Here is an 18,097-nt window from a genome sequence, read left to right as displayed (position 1 = left end):
GTAGGAATCGCAGGATAGCTCAGATGAATACGTGGCTTGAGCAGTGGTGCAGCAGGGAGGGATTCAAATTCCTGGGGCATTGGAACCAGTTCTGGGGGAGGTGGGACCAGTACAAACCGGACGGTCTGCACCTGGGCAGGACCGGAACCAATGTCCGAGGGGGAGTGTTTGCCAGTGCTGTTAGGGAGGAGTTAAACTAATATGGCAGGGGGATGGGAACCAATGCAGGGAGACAGAGGGAAACAAAAAGGAGACAAAAGCAAAAGACAGAAAGGAGATGAGGAAAAGTGGAGAGCAGAGAAACCCAAGGCAAAGAACAAAAAGGGCCACAGTACAGCAAAATTCTAAAAGGACAAAGGGTGTTAAAAAAAACAAGCCTGAAGGCTTTATGACTTAATGCAAGGAGTATCTGTAATAAGGTGGATGAATTAACTGTGCAAATAGATGTTAACAAATATGATGTGATTGGGATTACGGAGACGTGGCTCCAGGATGATCAGGGCTGGGAACTCAACATCCAGGGGTATTCAACATTCAGGAAGAATGAAAGGAAAAGGAGGCGGGGTAGCATTGCTGGTTAAAGAGGAGATTAATGCAATAGTTAGGAAGGACATTAGCTTGGATGATGTGGAATCTATATGGGTAGAGCTGCAGAACACCAAAGGGCAAAAAACGTTAGTGGGAGTTGTGTACAGACCTCCAAACAGTAGTAGTGATGTTGGGGAGGGCATCAAACAGGAAATTAGGGGTGCATGCAATAAAGGTGCAGCAGTTATAATGGGTGACTTTAATATGCACATAGATTGGGCTAACCAAACTGGAAGCAATACGGTGGAGGAGGATTTCCTAGAGTGCAGAAGGGATGGTTTTCTAGATCAATATGTCGAGGAACCAACTAGGGGGGAGGCCATCTTAGACTGGGTGTTGTGTAATGAGAGAGGATTAATTAGCAATCTCGTTGTGCGAGGCCCCTTGGGGAAGAGTGACCATAATATGGTGGAATTCTGCATTAGGATGGAGAATGAAACAGTTAATTCAGAGACCATGGTCCAGAACTTAAAGAAGGGTAATTTTGAAGGTATGAGGCGTGAATTGGCTAGGATAGATTGGCGAATGATACTTAAGGGGTTGACTGTGGATGGGCAATGGCAGACATTTAGAGACCGCATGGATGAACTACAACAATTGTACATTCCTGTCTGGCGTAAAAATAAAAAAGGGAAGGTGGCTCAACCGTGGCTATCAAGGGAAATCAGGGATAGTATTAAAGCTAAGGAAGTGGCATACAAATTGGCCAGAAATAGCAGCGAACCCGGGGACTGGGAGAAATTTAGAACTCAGCAGAGGAGGACAAAGGGTTTGATTAGGGCAGGGAAAATGGAGCACGAGAAGAAGCTTGCAGGGAACATTAAGACGGATTGCAAAAGTTTCTATAGATATGTAAAGAGAAAAAGGTTAGTAAAGACAAACGTAGGTCCCCTGCAGTCAGAATCAGGGGAAGTCATAACGGGGAACAAAGAAATGGCAGACCAATTGAACAAGTACTTTGGTTCGGTATTCACTAAGGAGGACACAAACAACCTTCCGGATATAAAAGGGGTCAGAGGGTCTAGTAAGGAGGAGGAACTGAGGGAAATCTTTATTAGTCGGGAAATTGTGTTGGGGAAATTGATGGGATTGAAGGCCGATAAATCCCCAGGGCCTGATGGACTGCATCCCAGAGTACTTAAGGAGGTGGCCTTGGAAATAGCGGATGCATTGACAGTCATTTTCCAACATTCCATAGACTCTGGATCAGTTCCTATGGAGTGGAGGGTAGCCAATGTAACCCCACTTTTTAAAAAAGGAGGGAGAGAGAAAACAGGGAATTATAGACCGGTCAGCCTGACCTCAGTAGTGGGTAAAATGATGGAATCAATTATTAAGGATGTCATAGCAGCGCATTTGGAAAGAGGTGACTAGTGGGGTAGTCAGCATGGATTTGTGAAAGGGAAATCATGCTTGACAAATCTTCTGGAATTTTTTGAGGATGTTTCCAGTAGAGTGGACAAGGGAGAACCAGTTGATGTGGTATATTTGGACTTTCAGAAGGCTTTCGACAAGGTCCCACACAAGAGATTAATGTGCAAAGTTAAAGCACATGGGATTGGGGGTAGTGTGCTAACATGGATTGAGAACTGGTTGTCAGACAGGAAGCAAAGAGTAGGAGTAAATGGGTACTTTTCAGAATGGCAGGCAGTGACTAGTGGGGTACCGCAAGGTTCTGTGCTGGGGCCCCATCTGTTTACATTGTACATTAATGATTTAGATGAGGGATTAAATGTAGTAGCTCCAAATTTGCGGATGACACTATGTTGGGTGGCAGTATGAGCTGCGAGGAGGATGCTATGAGGCTGCAGAGTGACTTGGATAGGTTAGGTGAGTGGGCAAATGCATGGCAGATGAAGTATAATGTGGATAAATGTGAGGTTATCCACTTTGATGGTAAAAACAGAGAGACAGACTATTATCTGAATGGTGACAGATTAGGAAAAGGGGAGGTGCAACGAGACCTGGGTGTCATGGTACATCAGTCATTGAAGGTTGGCATGCAGGTACAGCAGGTGGTTAAGAAAGCAAATGGCATGTTGGCCTTCATAGCGAGGGGATTTGAGTACAGGGGCAGGGAGGTGTTGCTACAGTTGTACAGGGCCTTGGTGAGGCCACACCTGGAGTATTGTGTACAGTTTTGGTCTCCTAACTTGAGGAAGGACATTCTTGCTATTGAGGGAGTGCAGCAAAGGTTCACCAGACTGATTCCCGGGATGGTGGGACTGACCTATCAAGAAAGACTGGATCAACTGGGCTTGTATTCACTGTAGTTCAGAAGAATGAGAGGGGACCTCATAGAAACGTTTAGAATTCTGACGGGTTTAGACAGGTTAGATGCAGGAAGAATGTTCCCAATGTTGGGTAAGTCCAGAACCAGGGGTCACAGTCTAAGGATAAGGGGTAAGCCATTTAGGACCGAGATGAGGAGAAACTTCTTCACCCAGAGAGTGGTGAACCTGTGGAATTCTCTACCACAGAAAGTTGTTGAGGCCAATTCACTGAATATATTCAAAAGGGAGTTAGATGAAGTCCTTACTACTCGGGGGATCAAGGGGTATGGCGAGAAAGTGGGAAGGGGGTACTGAAGTTGTATGTTCAGCCATGAACTCATTGAATGGCGGTGCAGGCTAGAAGGGCCGAATGGCCTACTCCTGCACCTATTTTCTATGTTTCTATGTTTCTATGTCTGTAGGGAGACTCTGTTTATGGTAGATTTGTAGTCCCCACAGATTCGTACGGATCCATCAGGCTCCATGACTGGGACGATGGGACTTGCCCAGTCGCTAAATTCCACAGGTGATATAATGCCTTCCCGCAGAAGCCTGTCGAGTTCGTGTTCAATCTTTTCCCTCATCACATAGGGTACAGCTCTGGCCTTGTGATGGACCGGTTTAGCATCCTGTGTGATGTAGATTTTGACATTGGCCCCTTTGAAAGTGCCCACACCTGGCTGAAAGAGATGTTCAAATCGCTTTATAACTGTTGAGCAGGAGGTCCGTTCCTCTAATGACATGGCATGGACATCATCCCATTTCCAGTTTAGTTTTGCCAGCCAGCTTCTCCCCAGCAGTGCTGGGGGGTCTCCGGGGACAATCCACAGGGGAAGTCGGTTCACCGTCCCTTTGTGTGTGAGAGAGAGCATGGCGCTGCCGAGGACTGGTACGATTTCTTTGGTACAGGTCCTTAGTTTGGTGTCGACCCTTGTGAGTTTTGGTCTGTCTCTTTTATGCGGCCACAGTTGTTCAAATTGTTGAGCGCCCATGAGAGATTGACTCGCTCCCGTATCCAGCTCCATGTTGACAGGTATCCCGTTGAGTAGGACCCTCATCATTATAGGAGGCATCCTGTTGTAGGAGCAGCGGCCATTGATCGTGTTGACCCGCTGTACATCGGTGTCCCGGGTACTGTCCCCACCATCTTCTGGTCCGCTTTCCGACCCATCCGATTCGTATACCAGCCAAGCTGCCGTGTCTTTGCACATCCGGCCAAATGCCCTGTATATTCACAATTTCTGCAAACAGCCTGCTGAAATCGACATCCCCTTGATGAGTGCCCACCCCCACACCTCCAGCACAGACCTGTTCCATTGTTCAAAGTGTTCCCAAAGAATGAGCTGCGTCTGGCTGATCTCTCTTGAGCTTCTCTCAGTTTGTAGTTGATTACTCGCATTGTGGGTTGATGAGGTGCGAACGGCCGTTCCTGTGGCCCTTGATGGCTTCTGGTGCCACTGCCTGCTGTCGAGAGCCTGTTCTCCCGGTTTTGTCTGTGTGTGGGGGTAGCAACTTGTTTAGTGCTGTGAACTTCTTGTTCCGATATTTCATTAGTTGTCGTACCTGCATTGTAAATCAACCTCGTTTCTTCTTCCCCTACCAAGAATGTCTGTGCAACCAGTGCTGCTGCCTCTAAGGTCAGGTTCTTGGTCTCTATGAGCTTTCGGAATATGCCTGCGTGGCCTATTCCTTCAATGAAAAAGTCTCTCAGCATTTCTCTACTCAGTTCATCGGAGAACTCACATAAACTAGCCAACCTCCGAAGTTCCGCCACGAAGTCGGGTATGCTCTGGCCCACACAGCGTCTGTAGTTGTAGAACCTGTGTCTGGCCATGTGTAGGCTGCTCGCTGACTTCAGGTGGTCTCTTACCAGTGTGCTCAATTTTTCAAACGACTTGCTTGCTGGTTTCTCGGGTGCCAACAGATCCTTCATTAAAGCGTATGTTTTCGAGCCACCGCTGGTCAAGAGATGGGCTCTTCTCTTGTCTGCCTTATCGTCGCCTAACCAGTCTTTGGTTACAAAGCTTTGCTAGAGCCTTTCTATAAAGTCCTCCCAATTGTCTCCCGCATTGTACTTTTCATCTGATCCGTTGTTCGCCATTCTGTGGATTCTGTAATCCCGTAACTCGTCGCCACTGTAAAGTCCTGTCCCCTCAGTACAGATTCACACGAGGCATGTAGTGAAGTCAAGGTCACTCTGGACCTGCACCTTTATTTCACAGCTCTGGAATGCTGCACTTGCCTGAGACCTGTCCTTATATACCTGTCTCTTGCAAGTGCACCCCTGGTGGTAAGGTATGCTGGTGGTTACAGGTCATATCTCATTACAGTCATGTATAGCATGTTAGGATACAGTTATATATAATAATGTAAGCTACATGACACTTTGCTTCCTGTCTGTCAACCAGTTCTCTATCCACGTCAATACATTAATCCCAATACCATGTGCTTTAATTTTTGCACACTAATCTCCTGTGTGGGACCTTGTCAAAAGCCTTTTGAAAGTCCAAATACACCACATCCACTGGTTCTCCCTTATCCACTCTACTAGTTACATCCTCAAAAAATTCTAGAAGATTTGCCAAGCATGATTTCCCTTTCATAAATCCATGATGACTTGGACTGATCCTGTCACTGCTTTCCAAACGCACTGTTATTACATCTTTAATAATTGATTCCAGCATTTTCCCCACCACCGATGTCAGGCTAACTGGTCTATAATTCCCTGTTTTCTCTCTCCCTCCTTTTTTAAACAGTGGGGTTACATTAGCTACCCTCCAATACATAGGAACTGAACCAGAGTCCATGGAATGTTGGAAAATGACCACCAATGCATCCACTATTTCTAGGGCCACTTCCTTAAGTACTCCGGGATGCAGACTATCAGGCCCTGGGGATTTATCGGCCTTCAATCCCTTCAATTTCCCTAACACCATTTCTTGACTAATAAGGATTTCCCTCAGTTCCCCCTTCTCACTAGACCCTCGGTCCACTAGTATTTTTGGGAGGTTATTCGTGTCTTTCTTAATGAAGACAGAACCAAAGTATTTGTTCAATTGGTCTGCCATTTCCTTGTTCCCCATTATGAATTCACCTGATTCTGACTGCAAGGGACCTACATTAGTCTTCACTAATTTTTTTCTCTTCACATATCTATAGAAGCTTTTGCAGTCAGTTTTTATGTTCCCTGCAAGCTTACTCTCATACTCTATCTCCCCGTACCTAATTAAACCCTTAGTCCTCCTCTGCTGAATTCTAAATGTCTCTCAATCCTCAGGTTTGCTGCTTTTTCTGGCTAATTTATATGTCTCTTCCTTGGATTTAACACATTCCCTAATTTCCCTTGTTAGCCACGGTTGAGCCATCTTCCTTTTTAATCTTATGCCACACAGGGATGTACAATTGTTGTAGTTCATCCATGTGATATTTAAATGTCTGCCATTGCCCATCCACTATCATTCTCCAGTCTATCCTAGCCAATTCACGTCTCATACCGTCAAAGTTTCCTTTCTTTAAGTTCAGGACCCTAGTCTCTCAATTAACTGTGTCACTCTCCATCTTAATGAAGAATTCTACCACATTATGATCACTCTTCCCCAAGGGACCCTGCATGACCAGATTGCTCATTAATCCTCTCTCGTTCCACAAGACCCAGTCTAGGATGGCCTGCTCTCCAGTTGGTTCCTCGACATATTGGTCTAGAAAACCATCCCTTATACACTCCAGGAACTCCTCCTCCACAGTATTGCTACCAGTTTGGTTAGCCCAATCAATATGCAGATTAAAGTTACCCATGATAATTGCTGTACCCTTATTGCACGCGCCCCTAATTTCCTGTTTGATGTTATCTCCAACCTCCCTACTACTGTTTGGTGGTCTGTACACAACTCCCACTAACGTTTTCTGCCCTTTGGTGTTTCGCAGCTCTACTCATATAGATTCCACATCATCCGAGCTAATGTCCTTCCTTACTATTGCATTAATCTCCTCTTTAACCAGTAACACTACCCAATCTCCTTTTCCTTTCTGTCTGTCCTTCCTGAATATTGAATACCCCTGGATGTTGAGTTCCCAGCCTTGGTTACCCTGGAGCCATGTCTCCGTAATCCCAATTACATCATATCCGTTAACAGCTATCTGCGCAGTTAATTCATCCACCTTATTACGAATGCTCCTTGCATTGAGACTCAGAGCCTTCAGGCTTGTTTTTTTAACACTCTTTGTCCTTTTAGAATTATGTTGTAATGTGGCCCTTTTTGATTTTTGCCTTTGATTTCTCTGCCCTCCACTCTTGCTTTTCTTTTGCTTCTGCCTCCATTTTGTTTCCCTCTGTCTCCCTGCATAGGTTCCCATCCCCCTGCCATACTAGTTTAACTCCTCCCCAACAGCACTAGCAAACATTCCCCTTAGGACATCGGTTTCGGTCCTGCCCAGGTGCAGACCGTCCGGTTTGTACTGGTCCCACCTCCCCAGATCCTGTGTAATGAGACAGGATTAATAAACAATCTCCTATTAAAGGACCCCCTTGGAATGAATAACGATAGCATGGTTGAATTTCAAATTCAGATGGAGGGCGAGAAAATTGGATCTCAAACCAGCGTACTAAGCTTAAATAAAGGAGCCTACAAAGGTATGAAATCAGAGTTGGCTAAAGTAGACTGAGAAAATCGATTAAAGTGTAGGACAGTTGATGAACAGTGGTGTACATTTAAGGAGATATTTCACAACTCTCAAGAAAAATATATTCCAATGAGGAGGAAAGGGTGTAAAAGAAAACATAGCCATCCGTGACTAACTAAAGAAATAAAGGACAGTATCCAATTAAAAACAAGTGCATACAAAGTGGCCAAAACTAGTGGGAGGACAGAAGATTGGGAGGCGTTTAAAAGCCAGCAAAGAATGACTAAAAAAATGATTGAGAAAGGGAAGATAGACTATGAAAGTAAACTAGCACGAAATATAAAAACAGATAGCAAGAGTTTCTACAGGTATATAAAAAGGAAAAGAGTAGCTAGAGTAAATGTTGGTCCCTTAGAGGACGAGACTGGGGAATTAGTGATGGGGAACATGGAGACAGCAGAAACTCTGAACAAATATTTTATATCAGTCTTTACGGTAGAGGACACTAGAAATATCCCAACAGTGGACAGTCAAGGGGCTATAGGGGGGGAGGACTCAACACACATCACAATCTCTAAGGAGTTGGTGCTCAGTAAGATAATGGGACTAAAGGCAGATAAATCCCCTGGACCTGATGGCTTGCATCCTCGGGTCAAGAGAAGTAGCAGCAGCGATAGTGGATGCATTGGTTGTAATTTACCAAAATTCCCTGGATTCTGGGGAGGTCCCAGCAGATTGAAAAACTGCAAACGCTGGATTTGAGCAAGGCCATCACGATTGCCCAGGCATGATGACGGACAAAAACGTAAAGCAGATATCATCGAAAAATCAGAACTCGGCAAGTACTGTAAACAAGATTGTATTGTCGTTTGGCAGAGCTGCATATGGCAGGGCCTACTCGACTGTGTACGCGAAACCTGTGGCTGCCCAAAGTCCGCCATCCGGAATGAATCCGATTTCACCGTGTTGGTGCTGTGGGGCAATCAGTGTCGGTTTAAACAGTACATTTGTAAAGACTGTTCGAGACTGGGGCATCTCCAGCGCATGTGTCCGCAACAGATCAAGCGTGCTGTGACACACCACGTGGAGGATGATCACCAGTATAGCGCGGATCCGAATATGCAATCCGAGATACCAGAGGAGGAGTTGTATGGACTGTATTCGTTCCTAACAAAGAGCCAACCAATAATGATTAATGTGAAACTTAACGGTGTGCCGGTATCGATGGAATTGGACATGGGTGCGAGTCAATCAATAATGAGCCAGAGGACATTCGACAAGTTGTGGGATACTAAGGCTGTGAGGTCTAAGCTGAGTCCAGTCAATGCCAAGTTGCGTACGTACACTAAAGAACTCATAACGGTGATTGGCAGTGCAGTAGTCAAGGTGTCGTATGATGGTGCGGTTCATGATTTACCATTATGGATTGTTCCAGGCAATGGTCCAACGCTGTTCGGCAGGAATTGGCTGGAAAAAATCAAATGGAATTGGAATGATATCAAAGCATTGTCGTCGGAGGATGATATTCCATGGGCTCAAGTATTGAGCAAGTTCCCGTCGCCCGTTGAACCAGGCATCGGCAATTTCACGGGAGCCAAGGTGCAGATCCACGTGGACTCAGATGCAAGACCCGTGCATCATAAAGCTCGGGCGGTTCCATGAGGGAAGAAGGTTGAAATCGAACAGGACAGACTCCAGCGTGAAGGGGTCATATCACCGGTCGAATTTAACGAATGGGCCAGCCCCATTGTTCCTGTGTTGAAGAGCGATGGCACTGTCAGGATTTGTGGAGACTACAAGGTTATGATCAACCGAGTTTCGAAACAGGATCAATACCCGTTACCGAAGGCTGATGACCTGTTTGCAACGGTAGCGGGGGGGAAGTCGTTCACTAAACTGGATCTGACGTCGGCCTACATGACACAGGAGCTGGTCGAGACGTCGAAGAAACTTACGCATCAACACTCATAAAGGACTGTTTATCTACAACAGGTGTCCTTTCAGAATTCGCTCGGCTGCAGCCATATTTCAGAGGAACATGGAATGTCTACTGAAGTCCATCCCTAGAACCATTGTGTTCCAAGATGACATCCTGGTCACAGGTCATGACACCGCCGAACATCTGAACAACCTGGAAGAGGTTCTACATCGTCTGGACAAAGTGGGACTCAGACTGAAACGGTCAAAGTGCGTCTTCATGGCACCAGGAAGTTGAATTCCTGGGGAGGAAAATTGCTGCTGACGGCATCAGACCTACGGATTCAAAAACCAAGACCATCAAAAATGCACCAAGCCTCAGAATGTGATGGAGCTGCGTTCGTTCCTTGGTCTACTCAACTACTTCGGTAATTTCCTACCTAGATTGAACACTTCATTAGAGCCACTGCACATGTTGCTAAGAAAAGGCGACAACTGGGTTTGAGGTGCATCTCAAGATAGAGCTTTTGAGAAAGCTACGAATCTGCTTTGCTCTAACAAGCTGCTGGTACATTATGATCCGTGTAAGTGTCTAGTATTGGCCTGTGAGGCTTCGTCACATGGAGTTGGTTGCGTGCTCCAACAATCTAATGAGTCGGGTAAACTACAACCTGTTGTGTATGCTTCTAAAAGTTTGTCAAAGGCGGAAAGAGCCTGCAGCAGGGTAGAAAAAGAAGCACTAGCCTGTGTGTATGGGGTTAAAAAGATGCATCATTACCTGCTTGGTCTTCAGTTTGAACTGGAAACCAATCACAAGCCACTCATTTCACTGTTTTTGGAAAACAAAGTGTAATGTAAGCAATAAAGGTTCAAACTGAGTACTGTTTAACTAAGCAAGGTACAACCTTGGCTCTGCTTTATTTAGGCCCAAAGTGTCTGACTCTCAAAATGGCTGGCCTTTTATACCTGAGCAGCACCATGTGCGTGCTGTTCAGTGGCCCCCATCTGGTGGCTACAAATAGCATGTACATACATGACAATACCCCATTCTGAGATCTTATCACAGTCTTTCACAGGTTGAGACGGTCCGGTGCTTTGCACTCCCGGGTTGAGCGTCTCAGTTCGATTCCGGCCTTGGGTGAATGTGCGGGGTCTGTTGTGGCCGGTGGCTGGATGACTGAATGTTGGGGGTGGCAGTGGCCATGTCAGGAATTGCAAGTCCATTTTATTGAATGGGTCCATGATGGAAATTCCGGGTTCACTGATGACCCTTGAGTCCACTGAAGACTGCTGGTAGGTTGATTGGTCATCGATGGTTTCGTCGTCTGAATGTTGTGGCTCATCTGTGTGCCTCAACTTTGTCTGATCCATGTGTTTCCTGCAAGTTTGCCCATTCTTGAGCTTAATAACAAATACTCTGTTGCCCTCCTTGGCCATGACCATACCAGCGATCCATTTGGGACCCTGACCATAGTTCAACACATATACAGGATCATTAACAGAAATCTCACGTGACACAGTTGCATGATCGTGATACCTTTGTTGACTTTGTCTTCTGTATTCAACATGATTATTTAAATCCAGGTGTACCAGAAATAACTTGGTCTTAAGACTTCTTTTCATCGTGAGTTCAGTAGACAAGACCCCTGTGAGTGTGTGGGGTCTTCTCCTGTAACTCCGCAGTATGCAGGACAAGCGGGTCTGCAGTGACCCTTGGGTTACTCTCCTCATGCTTTGCTTGATAATTTGTACTACACGTTCTGCTTGCCCATTGGACGCAGGCTTGAACGGTGCTGACCTTACATGTTTTATGCCGTTAAGTTTCACAAACTCCTGAAACTCCTGACTGGTGAAGCACGACTCATTGTCACTCACCACTATGTCAGGCAGACCATGTGTCGCGAACATGACATTGAAATTCTCTATGGTTGCCGTGGACGTGCTGGATGACATGATTATGCATTCTATTCACTTCGAATAAGCATCCACCACTAAAAACATCTTGCTCAGGAAGGGACCTGCAAAATCTACATGGATCCTGGACCAAGGTTTGGATGGCCACGACCACAGACTCAGCGGCGATTCCGTTGGTGCTTTGCTGAGCTGCATGCAAGTGTTGCACTGATGCACGCATGCTTCCAGCTCAGAATAAATTCCTGGCCACCTTACGTGGGACCTGGCGATGGCCTTCATCATCACTATACCAGGATGTGTGCTGTGTAACTCACGCACAAACTTCTCTCTCCCTTTCTTGGGCATTACAACTCGATTGCCCCACAATATGTAATCTGCTTGAATAGACAGTTCGTCCTTGTGACGAATGTACGGTTTGGCCTCCTCGCACATTTGCTTAGGTATAGCTGACCAATCCCCTTTGCGGATGCAACCATTTACCACCGATAATATCGGGTCCTGGCTGGTCCAGGTCTTAACTTGTTGAGCCGTGACAGGTGTACCTTCACTCTCAAAAGCTTCCATGATTAACATTACATCTGCTGGTTGTGGCATTTCCACCTCCGGTGTGGGCAACGGCAACCGGCTCAAAGCATCGGCACATTTCCCTGTGCCAGGTCTGTGGCGAATGACATAATCATAGGCAGATAATGTCAGCGCCCACCTTTGGATGTGGGATGAAGCGTTGGTATTGATACCTTCGCTCTCGGAAAACAATGAAATGAGTGGCTTGTGATCAGTTTCTAATTCAAACCTCAGACCGAACAGGTATTGATGCATCTTTTTAACACCGTACACACACGCTAAAGCTTCTTTTTCTACCATTCTGTAAACTCTTTCTGTTTCAGACAAACTTTTGGATGCATACGTGACAGGTTGAAGTTTCCCCGACTCATTGGCTTGTTGAAATACGCAACCAGTTCCATATGACGATGCATCAAAGGCCAAAACTAAATGTTTACATGGGTTATAATGTACCAGCAACTTGTTCGAGCAAAGCAGATTGGTGGCTTTCTCGAAATCTCTGTCTTGCGATGCGCCCCACACCCAGTCATCGCCTTTTCTCAATAGCATGTGCAGTGGTTCTAATAAGGTGCTCAATTTAGGTAGGAAGTTACCAAAGTAGTTGAGTAGACCCAGGAACAAATGCAGCTCCGTCACATTCTGCGGCTTGGGTGCATTCTTGATGGCCTTGGTTTTCACATCAGTAGGCCTGATGCCATCAGCGGCAATTTTCCTCCCAAGGAATTCAACCTCCGGTGCCATGAAGACGCACTTTGAGCGTTTCAGTCTGAGTCTCACTCTGTCCAAACGCAGTAGAACCTCTTCCAGGTTGTTCAGATGTTCCTTGGAGTTACGACCTTTGATCAGGATGTCATCTTGGAACACGACGGTTCTGGGAACAGACTGCAGTAGACTTTCCATATTCCTCTGGAATATTGCTGCAGCCGAGCGAATTCCGAAAAGGCACCTGTGGTAAATAAACAGTCCTTTGTGCGTGTTAATGCACGTAAGTCTCTGCGACGTCTCAACCAACTCCTGTGTCATGTAGGCTGACGTCAAATCCAGTTTTGTGAACGACTTCCCTCCGGCTAGCGTTGCAAACAAGTCATCAGCCTTTGGTAACGGGTACTGATCTTGTTTCGAAACCCTGTTGATCGTAGCCTTGTAGTCTCCACAGATTCTGACTGTGCCATCACTTTTCAGCACAGGAACAATGGGGCTGGCCCATTCATTAAATTCGACCGGTGATATGATCCCTTCACACTGGAGTCTGTCCAGTTCAATTTCGACCTTCTCCCTCATCATATACGGCACTGCCTGAGCTTTATGATCGACTGGTCTTGGATCTGAGTCCACGTGGATCTGCACCTTGGCTCCCGTGAAGTTGCCGATTCCCGGTTCGAACAGCGAGGGGAACTTGCTCAATACTTGGTCACATGTATCTTCCTCCGACGACAACGCCTTTATGTCGTTCAGTCGCATCTGATTTTCTCCAACCAGCTCCTGCCGAGCAGCATTGGGCCATTGCCTGGAACAATCCACAGCGGTAACTCATGAACCGCACCGTTATACGACACATTAATTTGTGCACTGCCAATCACCTCTATCAGTTCTTTGGTGTACGTGCGCAGCTTGGCGTTAACAGGGCTCAGCATGGATCTCACAGTCTTAGTATCCCGACAGCTTATTAAATGCCCTCTTGTTCATGATCGACTGACTTGCCCCCGTGTCCAGTTCCATTGATACCAGTATCCCGTTAAACATCACATTAATCAAAATTGGTTTACTCTTGATTATGAAGGAGTACAGTCCATACACTTCTTCCTCTGGCATCTCGGATTGCGTATCCGGATCCGCGCTAATCTGATTCTCATCCTCCACGTGGTGTGTCGCAGCACGCTTGCTCATCTGTGGACACTTGCGCTGGAGATGCCCCACTCTCAGATAGCCTTTGAAACTATATTGCTTAAATCGGCACTGCTGGTGCCGATGATTTCCCCCACAACGCTAACACGGAGAAGTCGGATACATTCCCGCTGGTGGACTTTGGGCAGCCACGGGCTTCGTGATCTCAGCCGGATAGGCCTTGTCATGTGCCGCTCTGCCGAATGCCGAATCAATTGTATTTACCGTACTTGCCGAGGTTCGGTTTTTCACCGCTATTTGCTTTAAACTCCTGTCCATCGTCACACATGATTGAGCGATCTGGATGGCTCTTTTTAAATCCAATTCCTCCACCACCAGAGGTTTGTGCAGGATCACCTCGTGGTTGATACCGATAACAAAGAAGTCCCGCAGCATGTCTGCCAAAACCGTCCCGAATTTGCACGGTCTGGCTAGACGTCTCAGGTCGGCAACGAATTCCGCCGCGCTCTGGCCCTCTAATCGAACCTGTGTATAAAACCTGTATCTCGAGATGATGATGCCGTCGTCTGGCTTGAGGTGCTCCTGTACCAATGTACACAACTCCTCGTACGTTTTCTCTGTTGGATCACTAGGCATGAGTAGATTCTGTATCAGACGGTAGATCTTTGAACCGCACACAGTGAGGAACACGGCCCGGCGCTGATCTGCATCGTCGACCCCCTGCATTTTGTTGGCCACGAAGTACTGGTTCAAACAGCTCACAAAGTCTGCCCAATCTTCTCCCTCCACGAATCGAGAGAAAGTAGCCATAATCTTGCTAGGATACTTTCTGTCAGCTTTGTCCTTGATTGTGCGATCAACTTTACCAAGCATCTTTAGAGTCATGACCACAATCAGAATCATAATTCTCTTCATATAGTGCATGAATTTTTGGCTTGCCCTTATATTTAGGGTTATGTGTAGACTTCTGCCTTGATCCATTCTGCCTACACTTTTGAGAAAAGTGGTTTAATTTGCCGCAACTTGTGCAGGTCTTCCCATCTGCTGGGCATTTAGTTTTTGACAGCTCATGTCTTTTGCCCCAATATCTGCAATTGTTCGTGAACTCTTTGTCTGTAAATTCTTTCTTTGTGGGTCGGGGTTTCTGTGACAGCTTTGACATCTTCAGAGTCTGTTTTAGTGAGCTTCATGGATTTCATTTGCGCAACTGTGGTCTCTGTAGCTTTACAGAGCATCACATATTTATCGAGTATTAGGCTTGATTCTTGCAACAGCCTCTTACGCAGAGTGTTATCAGATATTCCGCAGACTCTGCGGTCTCTGATGAAATCATCCCTCAAATTGCCGAAATCACATGACGATGCTAGCTCTCTCACTTTCACGAGATATCTGTCAAACTGTTCGTCAAACCATTGGAAGGGACTGAGTGTAACGTAGCCAAGTTTGCTGACGATACAAAGATGGGAGGAAAAGCAATGTGTGAGGGGGACACAAAAAATCTGCAAAAGGACATAGACAGGCTAAGTGAATGGGCAAAAATTTGGCAGATGGTGTATAATGTTGGAAAGTGTGAGGTCATGCACTTTGGCAGAAAAAAATTAAAGAGCAAGTTATTATTTAAATGGAGAAAGATTGTAAAGTGCAGCAGTACAGTGGGACCTGGGGGTACTTGTGCATGAAACACAAAAGGATAGTATGCAGGTACAGCAAGTGATCAGGAAGGCCAATGGTATCTTGGTCTTTATTGCAAAGGGGATGGAGTATAAAAACAGGGGAATCTTGCTACAGCTATATAAGGTATTGGTGAGGCCACACCTGGAATACTGCGTGCAGTTTTGGTTTCCATATTTACGAAAGGATACACTTGCTTTGGAGGCTGTTCAGAGCAGGTTCACTCGGTTGATTCTGGGGATGAGGGGTTGACTTATGAGGAAAGATTGAGTAGGCTGGGCCTCTACTCAGTGGAATTCAGAAGAATGAGAGGTGATCTTATCGAAACGTATAAGATTATAGGGAGCTTGACAAGGTGGATGCAGAGAGGATGTTTCCACTGATGGGGGAGACTAGAACTAGAGGGCATGATCTTAGAATAAGGGGCTGCCCATTTAAAACGGAGATGAGGAGAAATTTCTTCTCTCAGAGGGTTGTAAATCTGTGGAATTCGCTGCCTCAGAGAGCTGTGGAAGCTGGGACATTGAATAAATTTAAGACAGAAATAGACAGTTTCTTAAACGATAAGAGAATAAGAGGATATGGGGAGTGGGTGGGGAAGTGGAGCTGAGTCCATGATCAGATCAGCCATGATCTTATTGAATGGCGGAGCAGGCTCGAGGGGTCATGTGGCCTACTCCTGTTCCTGTTCTAATGTTTTCATGTCCCCTTGTACACAGTTGTTAAACTAGTACCATTCATAGATGATACTGGTTTTACCTTTACAGTGCTCTTCCCAGAGCTTCAAAATAATCTCAATTTCCTGCTTGTCTTCCTCTAATTTGTAGGGAAGATTATTGTGGCTATCTGTGGCAGTGATATACATTGCAACCCAGGGATATCTGTCTGTTTTTTCCACAATATTCATGATAATTTCATAGCTGTCCACAGCTGTTTGAATTTTTTCCAGTTGACTTTCAAATCACCAGTCACCTGCGACAGAAGTGGGAGAGGAATGTGTGCGGGAGTTGGCACCGTGGTGGTCATGGTAGCTCGCTACAGTTTAGGACTTTGGGTTTGTCACATACATGTATACAGTTCAAATACCCAGAGGACTAGAACAAGTCTAATAGTAAAATATCATGGCCATGTAATTGTAGAAATACTTTTTCAATCGAGGCTGTATAATAACTTATGCCACTTTAAGTTTACTTTACTAATGCCTCTAGATTATTTTAGAAGCTTTTGACTATTTATCGCCCTTCATGGATCCACGCGCGATGTGTAGGAAGCACGCTCTGCACTGCACTGCTTAATGTCGATTTCGATCGGCTCGAAAAAGGTCTTACAGTTCCAATATTTCGGCTGTCGATGCGTTCGACGAAAGATCGGAAGTTTCTGCTTCTGACACCATGTATTTTATAGTCTCTTGAACACCCTTAGTTCAACATCTCTATTTATTTGAGGGATTTCAGACAGCCAAAATGGCGTTCCTTCACAGACCCTCTCTCTCAATACAGCTCCCTATACCTCTATTTGACAAGGTGCCACATAAAAGGTTACTGCACAAGATAAAAGTTCACGGAGGTAATATATTAGCATGGATAGCGGATTGGTTAACTAACAGAAAACAGAGAGTTGGGATAAATGGGTCATTCTCTGGTTGGCAAACAGTGACTAGTGGGATGCCGCAGGGATCGGTGCTGGGACCCCAACTATTTACAATCTATATTAATGACTTGGATGAAGGGACCGAGTGTAATGGAGCCAAGTTTGCTGATGATACAAAGATGGGCGGGAAAAGCAATGTGTGAGGACACAAAAAATCTGCAAAAGGACATAGACAGACTCAGTGAGTGGGCAAAAATCTGGCAGGTGGAGTATAATTTGGGAAAATGTGAGGTTCCCCACTTTGGTAGGAAAAATAGAAAAGCAAATTACAATTTAAATGGAGAAAAATTGCAAAGTGCTGCAGTGCAGAGAGACCCGGGGGCCTTGTGCATGAAACACAATAAGTTAGTGTGTAGTTACAGCAAGTGATCAGGAAGGCCAAGGGAATGTTGGCCTTTATTGCCGGGGGGATAGAGTATAAAAGCAGAGAAGTCCTGCTACACCTGTACAGGGCCACACCTGGAGTACTGCGTACAGTTTGGGGGTCCCGGGGGGGGGGGGGGGGGTGAGGGGTGAGGGGTGAGGGGTGAGGGGTGAGTGAGGGGTGAGGTCAGGGTTCAGGGGTTTGGGTTTAGGGTCTCGGGGATTTGAGGTCAGGGGTCCAGGGTTTGGGGTCCCGGGGGTTTGGGTTTAGGGTCCCCAGGGTTTGGAGTCAAGGTTCGGGCCGGGCCGCTCTGTGTCTCTCCGCACGGACCCGCAGCTCCCGGAACCTTTCTCCCGGGGGAGCGGAAGTGCTTCCGCCCGGTGGCATTAGATGGTGAGTTTCCGGTGGCGGAGGTGAGTCAAACTGAGATTCTGTGTGTGTGTGAGAGAGAGAGAGAGAGAGAGAGATTGTGTGAGAGAGAGAGAGAGAGAGAGATTGTGTGTGAGAGATTGTGTGAGAGAGAGAGAGAGAGAGAGAGATTGTGTGTGAGAGAGAGAGAGAGAGAGATTGTGTGTGAGAGATTGTGTGAGAGAGAGAGAGAGAGAGATTGTGTGTGAGAGAGAGAGAGAGAGAGATTGTGTGTGAGAGATTGTGTGAGAGAGAGAGAGAGAGAGAGAGGATTGTGTGTGAG

At 46.1% G+C, this 18,097-nt stretch overlaps 1 protein-coding gene across 2 annotated transcripts in view; it reads left to right on the top strand.

Moving 5' to 3' along the window:
• Positions 1-18,097, top strand: part of asb6 (ankyrin repeat and SOCS box containing 6) — a 69,923-nt gene that overhangs the window by 29,399 nt on the left and 22,427 nt on the right. The window contains exon 1 of one of the 2 annotated variants that reach the window (XM_070863661.1): positions 17,800-17,819. The exons of the other annotated variant lie outside the window; for it this stretch is intronic. The gene's annotated coding sequence lies outside the window, so the exon portion shown is untranslated. Of the gene's footprint in view, positions 1-17,799; positions 17,820-18,097 lie in introns of those variants that run through there. 2 annotated transcript variants of the gene reach the window in all.

Source organism: Pristiophorus japonicus, chromosome 20 (genome assembly GCF_044704955.1).
Source record: "Pristiophorus japonicus isolate sPriJap1 chromosome 20, sPriJap1.hap1, whole genome shotgun sequence".
Taxonomy (NCBI): domain Eukaryota; kingdom Metazoa; phylum Chordata; class Chondrichthyes; family Pristiophoridae; genus Pristiophorus; species Pristiophorus japonicus.
This window is presented reverse-complemented; position numbering and strand designations above follow the sequence as displayed.